Genomic DNA, 7,657 nt, shown 5'->3' with positions numbered 1-7,657 from the left:
TGATAATGAAAATGATTGCACGTATGATGACTTTTACGGGAGAAATGACAATATCGATGATGATAACGATGAAAATAATGGTAATAATAATAATGATAAAAGTAATGGCAGAAGTCAGGCCGGCAACTATTTTGTACGAGTGGAGTCATTAATAGTTTGTGCGACACGGGACTTTTTACGGCACAGCGGGGTAATAATGGCGGTAATGACGATAGCAATAACAGCCAGGCCGCCCAGCTGTATACGGGTGTGTTAATTGATAGCGGGTGCCGGCTACAAGACACAATAACAATAATAATAATAATAATAATAATAATAATAATAATAATAATAATAATAATGATGATGATGATAAAAATAAAATAATAACAATAATGAAAACGCGTATCATCTTGGTGGATATGTCTGCGTTTCGGTCTCCGTATTCTAGTCTCACGTAAGTTTGAATCTCCCTTAGTGTACCATGCGACGCCCAGGCACCTCAGACGTCCGTCCACCCTTCGCTAAGTGTTGGGTTAATAGGCGTCCAGGGCGGCATAGCCTGGACAGAACGGCGGCCCAGTGTGTCCCTGGATGGTGGTGTTCAAGGGGACAGAGAGGGAACTGAGCACTGAGGCTTAAGGTTACGTTCTCCCTCATTATCTGCGGTGGAACAAATGAGCTTGGGTTAAGATTCCGTTGATGCGCCCTTCCATATCTCCCTTCATATTTAACCAACGCTCTTTTGCTGTCATAAATGAATTCTACTAACATTTAAGCCTCCCGGAGAAGCGTAGGACAGATTGAGGCTGCTTGGCTTTTACTTTAACTATTAACGTCCTGCAACAAGCCGAACTCACTCATCAGATAACGCAAAACACGACGTGACTGTGAGGGAAGAAACTAGAAACTGCTGTAGAAGAATTCGGAATGAAGTCAACGGTATGAAGGTTAGGTTATCCTTTTTTATTCACAGCAGAGCAGGTAAAGGGTAACAATTTGACCAACCCGAACTCGCTCACTGAATAACCCAGAACATGGCGTGACTGGGAGGCATAAAACTAGAAGCTGTTGTACAAAGATAAGGAACGGAGTCTTCGGCATGACTGTTATGTTGTCACTTCTTTATTCATGGCGGAACAAGCAAAAGGTTATTATGTGGATCAACCCCAACTCGCTCATTAGATAATACAAAGCAAGACGTAACTAAGAGGCAGTAAACTATAATCTGGTGTAGAAGAATGAGGAACTGAGTCCGCTGCGTGAAGGTTACGTTTTCGCTTGTTTATTCATGGTGGTGCAAGTAAAATATCTGGATCAACCCGAACTCGCTCATTAGGTGATACTCGTACAAAGCATGACGTCACTAAGAGGCAGTAAACTTGAATCTGGTGTAGAAGAATAAGGAACTGAGTCCGCTGCGTGAAGGTTACGTTTTCGCTTGTTTATTCATGGTGGGACGTCACTAAGAGGCAGTAAACTTGAATCTGGTGTAGAAGAACGAGGAACTGAGTCCGCTGCGTGAAGGTTACGTTTTCGCTTGTTTATTCATGGTGGTGCAAGTAAAGGGAAATATCTGGATCAACCCGAACTCGCTCATTAGGTGATAGTCGTACAAAGCATGACGTTACTAAGAGGCGGTAAACTTGAATCTGGTGTAGAAGAATGAGGAACTGAGTCCGCTGCGTGAAGGTTACGTTTTCGCTTGTTTATTCATGGTGGTGCAAGTAATGGGAAATGTCCTTGGTTAACCCGAACTCACAAATCAGATAAACGCATAACATGGCGTGACTGGGAGGCAAGAAACTAGAAACCGTTGTTGAGGAATAAGTAATGAAGTCCGCGGCGTGGAGGTTACGGTGTCGCCTCTTTGTTCATGGCGGAATAAGCAAAGGGTAATGATCTGGCCAGCCCGAACTCGACCATTAAATAACACAGAACATGACGTGACTGAAGAGCACGACACTAGAAACTTTTGTTGAAGATTAAGCAGTGAAGTCCGCTGCGTGAATGTTCCGTTGTCCTTCTTTTATTCATGTTGGAACAAGTTAAGAGCAATCAATGATCTGGCCAACCCGAACTCGACCATTAAATAGCACAGAACATGACGTGACTGAAGAGCACGACACTAGAAACTTTTGTTGAAGATTAAGCAGTGAAGTCCGCTGCGTGAATGTTCCGTTGTCCTTCTTTTATTCAAGTTGGAACCACCGTTGCCAGATTGTCGTACTCAGACCATAGTATTTACCGGTTTCTGACGCCTAACTACAGGAATTAACTATTTTAACGATAATTTTAAGTGAATCTCCTTATTGGGGTCCACGAGACAGTTTTTGGCTGAGTAAGACAATCTGTCAACTTTGGTTGGAACAAGTTAAGAGCAATGATCTGGCCAGCCCGAGCTCGACCATTAGATAACACATGACATGACGTAACTTAGAGGCAGTAAACTAGAATCTGTTGTAGAAAAATAAGGGATGGAGTCTGCGGTATAAAGGTTATGGTGTTCCTTCTGTGTTCTTGGCGGAACAAGTAAAGGGTAATGTTCTGAGCCAACCCAAATTTACGCATCAGATAAACGCAGAACATGGCGTGACTGGGAGGCAAGAAACAGAAAATTATTGTTTAAAAATAAGTAATGGAGTCCCTTTTTTTATTCACGGCGAAACAAGTAAACGGTAAAGTTTTGGGCTGACCCGAAGTCGCTCTTTAGATAAACGCAGAACATGGCGTAACTGGGAGGCAAGAAACAGGAAATTATTGTTTAAAAATAAGTAATGAAGTCCCTTTTTTATTCACGGCGAAACAAGTAAAAGGTAATGTTTTGGGCTGACCCGAAGTCGCTCATTCGATAAACGCAGAACATGACGTGACTGGGAGACAAGAAGTTAGAAGAATAAGAAATGGAGTCCTCGGCCTGAAGGTTACGTTGTCCTTCCTTAACTCATCCTGGAACAAGTAAACGGTAATGTTCTGGGACAACTCGAACTCGCTCATTAAACAGAGAACATGTGTGTGGGAGACTGTTGATGGAGACGGAAGGGTGAAGTTCGTACAGGTTTAGCAAGGATGCAGGCACAGTCTTATCCTCCCGGCCTGTGTCTTGGCGGCAGCAGAGGTGAGCAGGGGGATGGGGGAAGGATGGGCGGCGCCAGGCAGACGAGGTTCCATCCCGCTCCGTCCCGTCCTGCCTGCTGGCGCGCCTCAGGAAGGAAAGGGAAAGCGGAAAGTTTGCGTTGCTTCCCCGCAGCCAAGAAACGTCGACGAGCTTTGTCCTGAGAGCTGCCTCGGGTGGTTTTTGCCTGGGATGAATTCTAAAAGGTCAATAAAAGTTTAGTGTGACTGCGGTTTTGTTTTCCGGTCGGGATGAAAAGGTTTGTCCACAGTCGGTTTTTAAGCTGCATTCGGCCCCGCTAAACCCGAATTTCTATACCCATGCTCATCTCTATTATGTCGAACGCCCTAATGCAGGAGTTAGCCCGCCTCACTCACCATTAAAGAGAATGATGTCAAACGCTTCTCATTTCATTAGCTCCTCTTCTCTAACTGACTGTTTTGTACCCCTCTTAATGCTCGCCGCAGTGCTTATATGATTTTTATAGCAATTTTCGTTCAAAGAATATTACTACTACTACTGTTGTTGCTACTACTACTACTACTACTACTACTACTACCACTACTACTACTACTACCACAACCACTACTACTACTACCACCACCACCACCGCCACCACCACCACTACTACTACTACTACTACTACTACTACTACTACTCCTACTACTACTACTACTACTATTACTACTACTAGCCAACGGTAAAGGCATGGCTGTAACTCTTCTTCCTCACTATAACTTCTTTTCCTCCTCTTTCTCCTCCTCCTACTCCATTCCACCTTCTCCTCCTCTTCTTCGTCCTCCTCCTTCTTCTCCTCTTCCTTCTCCTCGCCCTCGTCCTCCTCCTAATCATACTACTACTACCACTACCACTTTTACTACACAACACCAACTCCTTCTCCTCCATCTACTAATCCTTTGTCAGTGTTTATATATGTTCCTCAGCCGAACATATCAAGGCCTTGGTGGTCGGCTTGTCCTTGGGGTCAGCGCTTACACCCGTATTTACGTTAATTTATTTGACTAGCGGACAGGGCGTGCTGGGCGGCGCCTAATGGAGTAATCGTGTTGTCACTGCTGGGGGAAACTCTGGAACCTTTATAAACTGCACTGCGTCGCGGCCACCGTCAGGAGTGCAAGAGGAGGAGAAGGAGGAGGAGGAGGTGGTGGTGCTGGTGGAGGAAGGAAGGGTGAGAGAGGAGAGAGTTCTTAGCCAGGTATCACAAGCAAGGACTCAGAGCAACCCTTATCACAAATCCTTTACGTTGACCTTCTTCTCACCTGCAGTACTCCACCTTTACCTCACCTTAACCTCCTCCTCACCTGCAGTACTCCACCTTTACCTCACCTTAACCTCCTCCTCACCTGCAGTACTCCACCTTTACCTCACCTTAACCTCCTCCTCACCTGCAGTACCCCACCTCTACCTCACCTTAACCTCCTCCTCACCTGCAGTACTCCACCTTTACCTCACCTTAACCTCCTCCTCACCTGCAGTAGTCCACCTTTACCTCACCTTAACCTCCTCCTCACCTGCAGTACTCCACCTCTACCTCACCTTAACCTCCTCCTCACCTCCAGTATTCCTTCTCTCCCTTCCCCTCTCTAAAGACACGAGGCCACCACTATCACTCCCCCCCTCTCTTCTAGGCCCCTCTTTAGACCTACCCTCCACGTTGTTATCCCCCTTCAACCCTTACCTCCTCCCCGACACACGAGGTTAATGAGACACGCTCCCTCAACTACCCACCACAATAATCCTCTCCACATCATCTGATCCTCCTCTAATGTTAATCCTCCTCCTCCCCCCTCCTCCCCCCCCCCCCCCCACGGCAAGGATGTTTATTCTTGCTTTCCACTTCCCCAACGTATTCCCCATGTAACTGTCAGCTTCCCCCCACCCCCCCAATCCCTACCCACAACAAGATACCTTACATTCTCTCTCTCTCTCTCTCTCTCTCTCTCTCTCTCTCTCTCTCATCCCCTCCACAATGCAAAACGCTCTGCCTCCTCCTCCTCCTTCTCCTCCTCCTCCTCGTCCTCCTCCTCCTCTTACAACATACCACCTGCAGCGCCTGTCTTCCCCCTCCCCCCTCCAGCTGCCAGATCCTACACATTCTCTCTTTCATCCCCAACTTCTATATCTTCCCCTTTGTGTAACGCCTCTCCTCCCCCTCACCCCCCACGATCTTTACCCCACTCCCCCACTACAAGATGCTTCACCTCCTCCTCCTCCTCCGCTTTCCCCTGCTGTAAAGTCTCCCTCCTCCTCTTTCTCCTGCACCTTCCTCTCCTCCTAGTCCTCTTCCTGTAAATCCCCGTCCTCCTCATAATTCTCCTGCTCCTCCTCTATCCCCTCCTCCTCCTCCTCCTTCTCCTCTAAATCTTCTTCTTCCTTCCACTTCAATAGCTACCTGAGACCACCCCTCCTTTCCTCCCTCGCCTTACCCCCCTGATCGCCTTACCCTCTCCAATACAAGGTCTTATATTTTTCCACTCCTTCATCATCTTTTCCCCTCCTTCCCTCACTTCAGTAATCCCCTTCCTCCCCCTCCTTCTACCCCCTTCTTCCCCTAGTACAATAGCTCACGTGAACCCCCATTCCTCTTACACTAGAAAATATTATACCTTACCTCCATGTTCCTTCTCTCTCATCCTTCCGTTCTCGCCCTTCCTCAGCCCTCCCCTTATCTTTTCCCATCCTTATCCCATTCAGTAACCCTCTTCTTCCCTCTTCTTCCCTCTTCTTCTAACCACCTCCCTCTCCCTCTCATTCCCCGACCACAAGAAAATACTATACCATCCCTCTCTGTTCCTTCTCATCCCCCTTTCTCTCTCGCCCTTCCTATTCAGTATCTCCTCCATAAGCTCCTCCCAACCCCCCGAAGACAGGGTACACCGCCCGCCCACTCACCATCCCGACAGACATTTAATTACCAGCTGGAGGAGACGAAAGGTGGACCGTTGTACAGGTATTCAACTTGCGGGCGCGTGTGAGAGAGAATAAAAGAGAGAGCGAGAGAACGAGGTAAAGAATAAAAAGTGGGTGTCATCAAGATCCAACGCCCCTCACACACAAAAAAACTTTATTCGAATCTTACATAAAAGGAATGTAAGCCTAACTAATGGTATCCCACCCGACAGAGAACACATGTTATTGGCGGGGACGATATAGGGTTGCAGTGCGCCCTCCTCCTCCTCCTCCTCCTCCTCCTGTATGTCATTAATAGCTATAATTGCGGCATATATAAGAGGAGAGAGTCCCAGCAAGTCCTACGGCACGTCAGGGATGCGTCTATCAAACACCTGGGGGCTCCACCTCCACCATTAATATCACCGGCGACTGTCATCACCTCCACCACCATCACCACAAGTCATCACCACCCCCACCACCACCACTACTACTTATACATCCACTGCTTTAATCACCACCGCAATCACTACCACCACTACAACATCTACACTCATTATTACCATCACAACTACTACTACTACTACTACTACTACTACAACTACTACACTCACTACTGTCATCACCGCCACTACTACTACTACTACTACTACTACTACTACCTATCCAGCCCTTCTCCACTCCTCAACCCATCAGACTATACTATCGGTAAATGAAACGAAGGAGAGAAAAGAAGTGGAAGGAGAGGGAAAGAATAAAAATTAAAGGACGATTAAAGAAAGATAAAAAGTAAGCGTTGAAAAATCCGAATCACAGAAATTAAGGGAAGGAGTTAAAGAGAATCCAGAGACAAAAGTGAGAGAGGACTGAAAGAAAAGTGAGAGTGAATGCCTTGGCGTGAGAGAGAGAAGGTTTTAGCAATTAGGCGGGGGACTGCAGGGCCCCCCCCCCCCTCTCTCTCTCTCTCTCTCTCTCTCTCTCTCTCTCTCTCTCTCTCTCTCTCTCTCTCTCTCTCTCTCTCTCTCTCTCTCTCTCTCTCTCTCTCTCTCTCTCTCTCTCTCTCTCTCTGTCGATATATTCACCTCAGCCATCCACGAGAAGAAGAAGAGGAAGAGGAGAAGGAGGAGGAGGAGAAGGAGAAAGAAGAGGAGGAAGAGGAGGAGGAAGAGGACCATAAGCATGAAAAAAAATGTACAGGAGGAGGATTAAAATTAGGAGACAAAGGAGAAGGAGGAATAGCAGCAGGAGGAGGAGGAGGAGGAGGCAGATAAGCAGAAGCAGGAAAAGCAGGAAGAGAATTAGGAGATAAAGGAAGATCAAAAAGAAGACGAAAATAAAGACGAAGTAGAAGAGAAGGAGGAGAATAAGAAATAAGCAAGGGACGTTAGGAGACAAAACAAAATGAAGTCGGGTACGCAAACGAAGACGAACACACGAAGAGGAGGAAGAAGACGAATAGGAGGAGAAGGCGGAAAATGATAAGGACGAGGCGGTGGTGGCGGAGGCGGCGGCGTCAGGGAAACCGATTTTACTGTATTCTAAAGGAGCTGGCTGAACACTGTAAATCTGATCATATATATTCCGTATCTGGGAGCCGGTGACGTGATGTGAAAATTTTATGTGTGGGGAAGACAGACGAGACGGCGAGCGGAA

Source organism: Eriocheir sinensis, chromosome 5 (genome assembly GCF_024679095.1).
Source record: "Eriocheir sinensis breed Jianghai 21 chromosome 5, ASM2467909v1, whole genome shotgun sequence".
In the NCBI taxonomy this organism is placed as follows: Eukaryota; Metazoa; Arthropoda; class Malacostraca; order Decapoda; family Varunidae; genus Eriocheir; species Eriocheir sinensis.
The sequence above is the reverse complement of the archived record's forward strand: the minus strand, read 5'-3'. Positions refer to the sequence as shown.